The sequence below is a fragment of the Pipistrellus hanaki genome (assembly GCF_964339955.1).
Source record: "Pipistrellus hanaki genome assembly, chromosome: 9".
In the NCBI taxonomy this organism is placed as follows: Eukaryota; Metazoa; Chordata; class Mammalia; order Chiroptera; family Vespertilionidae; genus Pipistrellus; species Pipistrellus hanaki.
In genome coordinates, this window is record NC_140511.1 from 28,343,982 (window position 1) to 28,357,329 (window position 13,348).

A 13,348-nucleotide genomic window follows, 5' to 3' on the forward strand; every position below is an offset into this window, starting at 1 on the left:
AGGCTCCACCACCAAGCTCTGAAAGTAGGAGACCATTCTCCTCCTTCATGGGAATGCGTGTGGCTCTGTCTGAAAAGCCCTGGTTGTTGGCAAGAGCTGTGAGTCTGAATCCCAGTCCTGCCAATTAAGGTCTATGACCTTGGTTCAATTCCTACCCATATCTTTACCTGAGAAATGATGATGCTAACTTCTACCTCTTAGAACACAGGTGATACCAGAACAAGACTCCATATGCAAAGAGCCTAATACAACAAATGCTAAATAAGTCTTAGCCATTTTCTTCTCCCTAACCTACCCCCCTTTTCCTACTTGTTATTCAGCATCTCAGATCATAATGATGCAGGATCTCAGATCATAAAGATGCTTGAACTCCATCAAATAGCATCTATGACTTCTACAGATGTGAAATCATCCCAGCATCCAGTACCCACGTAGCAGCTGATTCATTCATCCACTTGGCAAATTCTCATTGAGCATCTATTTTGTGGCAGACACTTGCCTATGAGTGAAAGGGCCCAGGGGGCCAGAAAGGATATGCAAATATACTCTTCCAGGTCACCCTTTTACAGATGAAGTATTTTCTATGACATTCAAGGACTGCAAAGCTTTCTCAATTGGGGAGAAAGGGTGAAGCAATCACAAAACAGGCTGGAATTCCAGACAAGTCCTGTGTCGTTTAATGTTCTCACCGGTGTTCACGAAGAGACTGGGGTTCCAATTCACTTCTTATCGGGGATTTTAAAAATAACCAAAAGCTGTAAGGGAGGCCGGGAGAAAGAAATGAAAAGCCCCCAGAACCGAACAAAGAAAAAGGTTTCCAGCAACAAAGAGTCGCCAGGAAGAAACTGCTGGAAGTTGATCATTAGTGCCTCATCTACACAGCCTGCCCATTTACCCTCTTTCTAGCTCAGTGGTGACAGAGATCACACCATTTAGAAGCAGCACTCCCAGAGTGCCCTGGCATTGCCGGAAAAAATACATGGAGCCAGCACCCTTTCATCTGTAAAACTGTGCAGGAACTCTCTGCCCATTTAATTACTCTCAATTACTTGCCCACTCTTTAGAAGGATTTTAACTTTTTGCATAACAAAATCCAACTCTAATCAATATATGCAGTATCTCCCAGCTGATTAGTGTAATTCTCGCTCCTCCGTGGTGCTGGAGTTGTGCCAGCCTTACCTAGCACACAATTAAATGTCTGGTGATGCCTGCTGCTACCCAGCAGGCCTCAGGAGTTAATAAGGAGCAAACGGGATTCACATTGGCCTCCCCCAGCCCCTCCGTGCCCTTGCTCTCTCTCATCTGCTTGCAGACATGTACAAAGCATGCCTGGGATAAATGGAGGCCTGGAACAATCGCACAAACCTAAAAGGCACAGGCGCATGAGAGAAAGATCTCCAACGTCCAACTCATCTTCTCCCCTCTTCAGCAAAGCTTTCCAGAAATTAAGACGTCGCTTTTCCCACCATCCGTTCCAACACTGAACTGCGAGTGCATTCTATCTACGTATGGAAAGCACTCAGGTATCCATGCTCACCTCAATCCAATAACATGAATTATGTTCAGTGTACCTTCAAGCCAATTTTCAATAAACTCAGATGATTTAATAAGAAATTAAGAGCATTACATGTTTCTCATGCTCCCATGGACTCGGTATTAATGAGGTTTTGTTTGTTAAGCTCACAGAATGACAAAGTGTCTGAAAGACAGATGCAGCCTCTTCCACCTTCCATTCATTCAAGGAATAGTTATTGAACAGTTTTATAATTTACCAGTCCCAAGTCCACACCCGTTTACATGTTGATGACACACGCCTGCCTCTCAACTAATGCTTTAGTGCAGTGCAATTGAAAACACACACACACACACACACACACAAACACACACACACACACACACACACACACGATATTTAGAATTTTACAATCCTTGCATTTTTAACCTAGTCTATTATTAACTGCCAGGTAATTGCATTCACTTTGCTACGTGTCAGACACTATAAAACTGACCCTTAAAGCAAGAGTCTCTTGCCCACAATGGTGAGCAGTACCCCTGTGCACCTCCATGACACAGTACACACTGGAATGGTGTAATGACTGTGACTTAGGATAGCAATGGTGACAGCACAGGGTTTGTATGTGCACATTCTAAGCTTCCCTGAGACAGAAAAGACTCAGCACTGAGATGACTCCCAGCTCTTGTGCATATCAGCCTCCGTGGCGACGTACCAGGAGCATACCGTTCCTCTGGCAGGACCTCCTCCAAAAAAGCGGTGCCACAGGAAGGTAACCACACATCTGGACGCCTACAATAGGCCTCCTCGGTGTCTTCCTCACACTCACTGCCAGCTTACAGGAAAAACCTGCAGCTCTTAAAAAACCCCGGTATCAGAGCGTGGCCTGGAAGAGCTATCAAGAAGCTGGATGCATATGTCCGGAGGATCTTCCCTTCATGCAGAAAACGTGGGCCTCAAATACCCCATATTCCATCAGTACCAGAATCCCAGTGCAGTCCTAATCCCTCAGGGATATTTTTAAATATATGGTCACCAGTGTCCCATTGTGAAAGCTAATGATACACTCTTCAAGTTGGACACAAACCATTATGGCCTTTCGTTTTTGAAATGTGACACTGGTGAGGCCCAGCAATAAGAAGGGTGGGGTATCAAAGATGAATGCTATGAGGCCTGGGAGTAATGGCGTGCAACGGGGAAGACAGCACAGGTGGTTCCATTACAAGGCGGGTGGTATTAGGTGGCCTAACAGTAATACAAACTGTAGTGGGGACCTGAGAGCAGAAATGCGAAAGAGAAATAGAGGAGGTGAGCTTCAAACAAACCCTTTGGATGGCATGCGGTGGTCAGCAAACTGTGGCTCTTGAGCCACATGCAGCTCTTTGGCCCCTTGAGTGTGGCTCTTTCACAAAATAGCACGTGTATACAGTGTGATTGAAACTTCGTGGCCCATGCGCAGAAGTTGGTTTTCGGCTCTCAAAAGAAATTTCAATCGTTGTACTGTTGATAGTTGGCTCTGTTGACTGATGAGTTTGCCGACCACTGGCATAGGGCTCCAAGCAGTGACTGCAGGAGTTGGGAAGAGTGGGGAGAGATAAAGGGGCCAACTGGCATCCAAGAGAGCAAAAGTGGGAGTTCGGAGGGACTGCAGCAGGTGAAAAACCCTGAGTGATAATGGGAAACCTCTCTGGATGTTCCAAAGTCTGGAAATGGGGTGAGCTTATTTAGTCTATTCACAGAAGAGCTGTTGCCCTCAGAGGAGTAACTCTGAGTGGGACTGGCCTGAACCTACTGCCCCCAAACCCTTCAGCTTTACATTTCCCCTCGGTCTCCATAAATAAGGCGGGCATTTCTCAACCTAACTGCGGCCCCATTCTGTCTTCTCTTTAGCATCCCCTCTCATGCTCCTCAAAGCAGTACACTTCCCAGATGTACACACTCTCACCTTTCTAAGAAATGTGATATACAAAAAATTAAAGTTAAAAAAGATAAATGAAGGAGAAACAAAACAGTCTTTACAAAAGAATGTGCTACAGAATCTGCTTCCATAGTGATTCTTTCCAAACTGAATGAGTTTAAAATGGGATTTGCTTTGAAAAATGTAATTTACACTCACATTAAAAAAAAAAAACACATATCGATTTGTAAAAAAGGCAATCTAGGCTTATTTACTTTGATTATTATAACAAGCACTGATGAGCTATATAAAAGCGGCAAACCTCATAAAACACCTGTAACTCCCTCTCTCTCTTTGGAGAGGAAGTATGCTATTAATCCTACCTATTTAACAAAAATATAGAATACAGATTAAACAGGCGGTATGCATTGCGGAATGCAATTTGGGAATAAAGTGATTAACGCAAATAACTCCACGTATGAAATCTACACTTCCCAAGTAAAAGAAGATTTTCTAATTATCGGAAAATTCAGAGATCTAGGAAACTGATTTGGCAATACAGTAAGTCTTTGTCTTTCAGTTCCTAATCAGTTGTGTAGCTTGCATAGTTTCCTCCTTGTGGTAGTTATCTCCTGAATATAAATGGAAGGCATTGTGGTCCCATTGTTAATGTCGGAACTTCCAAGCAGTTGATGTCCCTTGAACTCAAATAAAAGTCGCTGGTGCCATCTTTCTGACTTGGGGTCACGCATGCCTTCGGCCTACCTCAGTAAGCATTATTCAAGGGAGAAAGCTAGCTTGTGAAGGGTCAGACAGCACCTTTGTTTAATATGCTCCATGCAAAATCAGGCCAAGGAGATAAGAGCACTCAATACATTTTTGCCAACAAGGACATGGGTTTGAAGAATCCAGCACAGGCCATCAGACAGACTAACAATAAAACGTGCACTTAGTTCACCAAGACTGTACTGTGAATGATTCTGTTCTGCCAATAGGAAAGATGGGATGCTAGATTATTTTAAACAGCTCCTAATTAGACGACATACCTATGAAGATGAGGAATTAAGAAATCTTATAAAAGCAGCTATTCAAGCCAATGCCAATAGAGGACGCAGCTAAAATTTAAACTGTAAAACAGGTAGTGACAAATCCTCAAGGATCAAGGACCCGTGAACCATGTTTCTCTCTCCCTCACTCGTCAACATTTCCAAGCTATTTCTTTACACTAATGGCAGTACTCCCAAGCATTTGTAATCATCAAATGCAGTTCAAAAAGACATATATCTAGCCTGACCTGCATGACTCAGTGGTTGAGCATAGACCTATGAACCAGGAGGTCACAGTTTGATTCCCAGTCAGGGTACATGCCCTGGTTGTGGGCTCGATTCCCAGTAGGGGGTGTGCAGGAGGCACCTTTTGATGATACTCATCCTTGATGTTTCTCTCTCTCTCCCCCTTTCCTTTCCTCTCTGAAGTCAATAAAAATGTATGTTTAAAAAAGACATATATTTCACAACAAGGATTTTAAAAGAGAATTTCCAAGTCTCCTGTACGATTGAAAACTTTTCCACACCTACAATCTGGAGGAAGAAGGATTTATACCACTAAAACATCAACTACTAAAACAGAAAAGGACAAGAAGAAATGTGAATTTAAATGTAAACTCTGCTGTTAGGTTAATATAATAGAAAGTTTTCCAGAGGACATTAATCTCACAAATTACTTTGAAAATGCCACAGCAAAAATCCCACAATTAATGGTGTTACTCTCCATGCCTTGTTTTTCAGGGAGTCAAAGGGCTGCCTGATGTTTTGGTGACACTTCATGATGTTAGAAATATCACGTGCTCACTCCATTGGGAGCTGTGCCACCATCCTAATGAGTTGCAAAGTTAAAAAAAAAAAAAAATCACTGAAGTCATGAAGCTCAAAGTGGTAAGCAGTCAAGTCCCAACAGTTATAAAGATCCAAGACATTATAAGCTTTTAATGAGTGAAACATGCCATGAGAAAGAGACCCTCCATCAATAAATCCAAATCCTGGTTCACTAATTAAACCATTTAATACAGTATCTGAATATGTGCACACTAGACTTCAATATTTCTTAGTTATATTCAATCCCAGGCATATTTTTTCATTCTGAAATTCCTTTACAGTTAGGTACCAAATTCTCAAGGGATATGGCTATACACATCTGAATTTTTACTCATGCGGTTAAACTTGTTATTATGAAACTTTTTTTTGGAAATGTGGGTAAGATTCATACCCCACTTTCTCCATAACTCCAACAATGTCAAGTCATCTGCATCTGGCCCACTTTGATGTGTGTATTTCTTATTTTTGTTTTGTTAATCCTCAGAATAGGATCTTTTTTCCATGATTTTTAGAGCAAGTGGAGGGGGGAGAGGGGAGAAAGAATTGAGGGAGGGAACGAGAAACATCCAAGTGAGAGACTCATCAATTGGTTGCCTCCAGCATGTGCCCCAAATATGTGGAGATGAGCCTGCAACCCAGGTACCTGCCCCTGACCAGGAATCGAACCTGCAATCCTTTGATGCACCTGCCAGGCTCGATGTGCACAGTTCTTTATAGTGAGGCTCTCTGCAGCCAGACCCATCTGATGGAATTGTAACCTGGCAATGGGACCTTGCCATATGAGTCACACCACACACTGCTCAACCAATCACAGCATCAACTCCATCATTCAGCCATTACCTAGAGCCTAACAGAGAATTGCAAACCAAGCCTTAAAAACAGACTTCAAATGCACTAATATTAATCACATACGGTACTTACACTTCTTTTAAAATTGACAAAATGCCATTTGTAATAAATGCTCTGGGTTTCACAAAAGATCAGATACCCACCTCGTCCCAAGATATACCCTCATTCTGCCTTTGAAGAACATACACACACACACACACACACACACACACACACACAGAGAGAGAGAGTTTATCCAATAGAAGAAAACAAAACAAAACATGACATTAATAATGTCATTAAGCACATTTGTCACTAGATTGAATATGTATTATCTGGCTTAATTTCAGATGTTTACAAATGTTTAAATACCATTCAATGATATTTAGAAGCATTAATAACTTGGGGTTTACTTTAAAATGTGAAATATGAGAGCTGCTCCAGCATGCTCAGTTTTTAACCTTCCATGGTACTGAAAAGGGTATAATTTTTTTTTCACATTGTTTGGGACTTAATTTAGCTGAAGTCCTGAAGTTACAACTACACCTCCAGTTAACCTTTCATATCTGCTTCTTCAACGGCTGGGCTTATTTCTGACGATTCAAAATAGAAATGAAAATAACGGAAATGTTGTTTGTAACTGCTCTGCATAGTACACGTATCAGCAAGCCAAGGTGGCATGTCCAGGTTCTAGCCTTCCCACCCACATTCTGGAAGCTAGTGTTACTAAGCATGTCATTTACTTGACTGCTATTTTTAAATGTTAAAATGCAGGCAACAGTCCTGAATGCTAAATTCCTAAAGGACAGAATACCTCAAGAGTTTTCTGTGCCAAAGAGAACTCTGAGGTTTATAATTATGCCTCAAACCCAGGAAAACGGGGAACTCTGAATATGCAAGTACCTCATTCTGAAGGAACGAAGTTTCTTCCTAGCACCTGTCAGGAGCATGCCTGCCAAACGTAGTAGGTTCCTTCCACCTCCAACATTCAACAGTGCTGGGAATTTTTCCTGACGTGCACACCCGCACCTTCGTGGCCACAACTGCGCTGTAAGCTCCCTCAGGACATGAATCATTCTTTTAGGCACAACGCAGCTCCTGTAATCCCTTCCAATGAAAAGAGAGCTGAGCAAGTATTGATGAATTACTCTGAACTGACTCCCTGAACTCAGAATTTCATATCAAATAGACTCCAGAGCAGGAGTCCAATGTGAAAAGAGGAGGCGTTCCTGGAGATGTCAGAAACCTTCCAAATCTCACTGGACCATGCTCCGTCTATGATCTGGAGAGGAACTAAGGCAAACTAGTCTGAAACTGAGGACAGGTCCACATGAGGCAACAGAAGGAATGTAAACCATTACTGAGAACCAAACAATGCGGGAGGGAGGAACCCAGGAAGCTTCCTAGTCACCAGCTTCGGGGTCAGCACAGCACCACCTCAACACAGTACAGAGTGCCAGGAGTTCCATTCCCAGCAGAAGAGCATGTAGAGCAAGCATGTCAAACTCATGGCCCACCCCCCACATGGATATATTTGTGGCCCAGCCAATATAATAGTATGTAAGAAACATTTTAATAAAAATTCTGTAACCTAGTTTTTACAACATCCTGTTATACATAATTATTAATAACGCACTACGATGTTCGCTAATGACTACTTACTATAATTAGTTCGCATTCATTTCCCTTACCGCCTTTCCAGCAGGCATACTATTTCTCTTCACTAATACCGGCAGCGAATCTTTTAGCAGCCGAATGACAAGTCATTAGTGTTAGACTTACTTGTTTGGTGTGCGCAAGAGGAAATATTTAGCTTTCAGAGAACAAGAAAAAATGGGTTTATTTGTGCAGTTATTCAGATTCTGGTTAATGTTCAAGAAAAAAATATTAATTTGTATTAAAATGTCCCATTATTTTATGTTAACGATTATTTATGTATTTCTGCCCTTGGTATTCAGCATGTCTCTTTTGAAATAAACTTATGTTTCTATGAAGATTGAAGCTTTTGCGTGTTTTATTGCGGCCCACATAAACTTAAACCTTGTTTATCTGGCACCTGTTAGCCTTTGAGTTTGACAAGCTTGATGTACACACTCTTGATTTCCGCTCAGATTCCCTGAGGTCTTGGAGCTTTAGACAGGAATGAAAGTCTGATGCACTGATCTTTGCAGCAGTGTTCCTCACACCAATAAAATCAGCAAGGCTTTAAAAAATGCTGATGCCTGAGTCCCACCCTCAGAGAGTCTGATGTATCAGAACTTGTGCATCAGTTGTTTTAAAAGCATTTGGGTGCCCCTACCCAGTTTGGCTTAGTGGATAGAGCGTCAGCCTGCGGACTCAAGGGTCCCAGGTTCGATTCTGGTCAAGAGCATGTACTTTGGTTGTGGGCATATCCCCAGTAGGGAGGGGGCGTGCAGGAGGTAGTTGATCTGTTTCTCGTGTGTGTGTGTGTGTGTGTGTGTGTGTGTGTGTGTGTGTGTTTTCTTATATTTTTAAAGCATTTAGGTGATTCTAAAGTGCAGTCAAGGAAGAGAACTCCTGCTTTAGGACCACTTTTGAGAGCTTTAGGTAGTGTGAGAAGCCCCATGGAGCTAACTGTTGAAGAATAATATAATAGGTAGTGTCAACAGACAACCTATTACATTCTATGAAAACAGCAAAAACGGATGACTCCCTAAAATGCAGCTTATGTGAACTGATACTTTTTCCTTACTAAGAACCATTACTTACAAAACCCAGAATTAGTGATGTAACCACCAGGATGCCACAGTGTGTGTATTATGCTTGGGAGGAAATGGGGTCATGCAGACACACACACATTTAAAACACCTAAATGCCCTCTTTGAAGTTGGAGGAACCCCCCAAGGGATAATGGAGAAAAGGGCCTGAATAAATTCTGGTGCCTTCCCAAAATATGGACTAACATTCCAACAACCCATGTGGCCTGTTCCATGAGTACGTTCTTCCAAAAAGAAGCCCTGTCTTACAGAAATGAAAGAATTAATTAGTTTTATGGTGTTTGCCCACATTAGGGTTTCACTAAGAATTATAACAATGGATTCTATTTAATTTATACTCCTCCTAGAAGTTTAGATTCAGCTCATAATATCTCTCCCCCAGCCTCTAGGACCATGTTCAGTGAAACCCTTTTGTCACTTAACAAATATGGCCGTGTGCTGATTTCTAGTTCGCACACACTGACATCTCCCATCTTCCCCACAAACAGAAACAAAGAACAGATTTTACTTTTACAAAGAATTTGTGCGAATCCTGCCCAATGGTTTACTGGAAGGTGTAGGTTCAGTAAACATTACTAAAATAAATTTAAAAGAAATGAATCTTGTAAAGGGATAAAAAGAAACAAAGAAAACTAAGGAAATATAAAAGTAAAGCTTTTTTAAGAAAAATAAAAAAGTGTCTTTAAACTCTGTGTGACTTTACAGAATAAAAACAAAGGGATACTGTAAATGTAAGTCATACAAGGGCAAGAGTGAATTTAACAAATTTCCTTTATTAAATAGAGGCTATCATCCATAGTCCTGGATCCCTGAAAGATCAGAAGAGTGAAATACTAAAATCTGCTCAAGGAGTCCTGCACAGCATTCTGTCCAGGCCAGGGAATGGTCTCATAAAGCAATGTTTAAGGAAGATGAGTCACATGACCCTCCCCATAACCCCACCTGGGCCTCCGCACTCGTACACACCTACCCAGTAAAGAAAGAAACACCTCTGATGATATGAAGAGCTTGATCATTATGTTTTACAATCTGGCCTCTACTTTCTCTGAACATCATCATGCCAGTAAATTCATTCCCAAATTGTCATCTCTTCTGCTTTAAACAAAATACCTCAATCCTAGGACAGGCTAAAACTAAGACTAACCTGGGAGTGCCATTCTACCTCAGAATTACCAGAATGGGTCATGTGTCAGTGTCACACATAACTGATAACCTGTGCTGGTAGACCAGACAAGTGCCAAATAGGTTCTCAACAAATTCAATCGGTGGCATTAGCTGAATGGCTATTTTATTTTATTTTATTTTTTTCTTTAAGGGAAGGCAAGCTTTCTTAGAATCACTTTTAAAAAGGAACTTGTATACAAAAAAGGAATAAAGCTTATTAAAAAAAAAAAAAAAAAAAAAAAAAAGATACTCTTCAATTGACAGAAAAATCCTAAGCCTGAGAAAGACTGTAGAAACAAATAGACCAAAACACAGAAAAGATATTTATCCTCAGGGTCTTCCCAGAGGAAGACACCTAAACAGCCAGTATTTATTAGCACTGTGGCTATCAGACCTTAGGCACTATGGTTGTTTTCAAAAGGACAGACTATAAAACATAGTGGGTAGAAAAATGTTCCTGATGACATAGTCAACAATCAGAGACTGAAAAGTATATCAGAAAATTTTATCAATAAAATAAGCAAAGCAATATACAGAGGAGTTGTGTTTCTTCCTTCAAGTTTTTTTTTAAATATATTTTATTGATTTTTTCACAGAGAGGAAGGGAGAGAGATAGAGAGCTAGAAATGTCCATGAGAGAGAAACATCAACCAGCTGCCTCCTGCACATTCCCTACCAGGGATGTGCCTGCAACCAATGCACATGCCCTTGACCTGAATGGAACCCGGGACCCCTCAGTCAGCAGACCAATGCTCTACCACTGAGCCAAACCTGTTTGGGCTCTTCCTTCAAGTTTTTTTTAAGACTATGAATATCTGTGAAATCGGGGCTGCCTTGTTTGCAGAAGAAATGGGTCAGTAGGTGCTTCCTTTCCTCTGGGTCTGTTAGAGACCCCCCTCTTAAATTTTCCTTCCTCCTTGGTGTGTGTGACAATCAGCAAAGACAACTGTTCACCAACAGCCCTTCCTCAGCAATCAATGGACATGAACTTGCCCATCTGATCCCATCAGATGATCCCCACTCAATGCTCCTGCTAAGAATAGCCCATAAAGGGGGGGGGGGGGGGGGGGGAAGAGATGGGTTTAGAAAATAAAAAACCAACAAACATCCCCAATGGTATCCTTTGCCTCTTGTCTCAGAGGAAAAACACAACCCACCAGCCACTGGACAGTAGGGTAGGTAGCATGGAATGCCACACACCAACTGCACAAATGGTAATGTAAAGCCCCCTTCCTCCTAGTTGCAGTAGGAGCTATTAAAACAGCACACTACAGCACCGAAACTGGTTTGGCTCAGTGCATAGAGCGTAGGCCTGTGGACTGAAAGGTCCTGGGTTCAATTCCAGTCAAGGGCATTTACCTTGGTTGCAGGCATATCCCCAGAAAGGGGTATGCAAGAGGCACCTGATCAATGATTCTCTCTCATTGATGTTTCTAATTCTCTGTAAAAAATCAATAAAATATATATTTTTTAAAAAGACAAAAAGCACCTGCATTAAAAAAAACAACACACACACACACACACACACACACACACACACAAAAAAAAAAAAAAAAAAAAAAAAGCACACTACAGCCATAGGGAGCACTCCTCAGACCAGCTGGTAATAACAAAACATCCTCTTCTCTGGTAATTGCCTACTCCTTTCTGTTTGACATAATTCATCAGCCAGATTAGAGCAGGTCATTCTGCAGCGAGTGAAGAAAGCAAGGATAACATAACCTGACACATCAAAATGTTCTTATGTGGAAGAGCTGCTGCTCTACGGAACGCTGTGAGCTGGCAAAATCGCCGTATCGCCTACAGGTCAGTGGGCACACACACTGTTTACTGCTACTCATTTCATTTTTGAGTAGCTCAGCACAACTGTAATTGCTAGTTAAGAGACAGACTGTGTCCTGACTATTTTTTTAAAAAATCCCCCAAAATGACTGTGCCAGGAACCAAAATAAATAAAATTTGGAAGGGGAAAAAAAAAGCAGAAGGGTGGAGTGGGGTGGGAGTTTGATAGCCAGTCTACTGGGCAACAAACACTGGCTGTGAAAATCCCACAGCCACAAGAGATGGAGCCAGCCCGGCAGCTGACCGGTGTCTGATCTCCGAGCCAGCTGCCTTTCATGTGGGCTTCTCTGTGCGGTTCAGATATGAAGACATTATAACTGGACAGTTCTGGGAACTTTTTCACCCCAGCGCGCAGGGCATGGAAACCGGCCTCAGCACCCTTTCTTGTCCAAGTTCCAAAAATACAACTGGGATTCGCGGTTAAATGTTGGCATTGCTTTTCTTTCCAAGAGACAACTTTTCTCCTAGTAAAATGTTAAAAACCCTTCCCCCACTCCAATCCTACTAGAGGCAAAAAAAAAAAAAAAAGCACATCAAAGCACTAAAATTATTATGCATTTTTTTTTTGTCTTTGTCTCTTGACGCCCTGGTTTTCTTGGCTGTTCTTTAGTCTCTCACTGCTCCAGGGCTCCAATTTAGGAATAAAAACTAAAAAAAAAAAAAAAAAAAAAAAAAAAGAGCAGGAGCAGTTGGCTTTTTGCATTTTCCAGGATTCTGCAGAATTCCCATCTCCCCATGGCGTTTCCCTCTTCCTCTCTATCCCCTTCCTTCGTTTCCTTGTCAGATTCAAATCAAGTCACAGTCCAAAACATCGTTCAGGCGTTTGATACACGCTAAGAGAACTTCAGTGCCTCGTAGTGGAAGCGAAGTACAGGATAGATCATGAAACGTGGGGGCACCTCAGTCCTCAATTCCTAGATGGCAGGCTCCTCCTTTTCACCACCTTGGACGTGCCTTCTGAATAGGGAGGCAACGTGGTCTGCAGTCTTTGGGGTCGGCTCCCAGTCCCTCTGCATCTATTTTAGCTCGACCCCGGGATACAATCAGACCATCTAATCCTAGCGACAAAGCCAGGAGCACAAATCCACCCTGCTCCTCCCCCGCCTCCTTACTCCCAGGGCCTCCAACCAAGCAGTGGGGCCAGGAAATTAATACATCCATCCGAGGCCAGGAGGCTCAAAGCGGTGGAATACAAGTGGCTAGGGGGAGGGGTCGGGGGGTTGGATTTCCTTGTATTTTGTTTGTGTATTTTTTTTTAAGCGTGAACCCAAGCTGGACAAGCCCCCTAGGACGCATCGCACAGCCCTAAGCGCAGGCCAGACAACCCTCCCCGCCCCCTCCCCGCCCGTCTGGCTGCAGCCCGCGCGAGGGGGGGAGGTTTGCGCGGGTCTGTCTGACACTTGTAAATGGAAGTGGGTTCCAACTTGGAAAACAAACGCGCCTGAGTCTGGGGCGGACAGAAAAGGGGAGGAGAGGAGGGGAGAGGAGGAGG

At 42.4% G+C, this 13,348-nt stretch overlaps 1 protein-coding gene across 5 annotated transcripts in view; it reads right to left on the minus strand.

Moving 5' to 3' along the window:
• Positions 1–13,348, minus strand: part of FAT3 (FAT atypical cadherin 3) — a 644,128-nt gene that overhangs the window by 628,482 nt on the left and 2,298 nt on the right. The window lies entirely within an intron of this gene.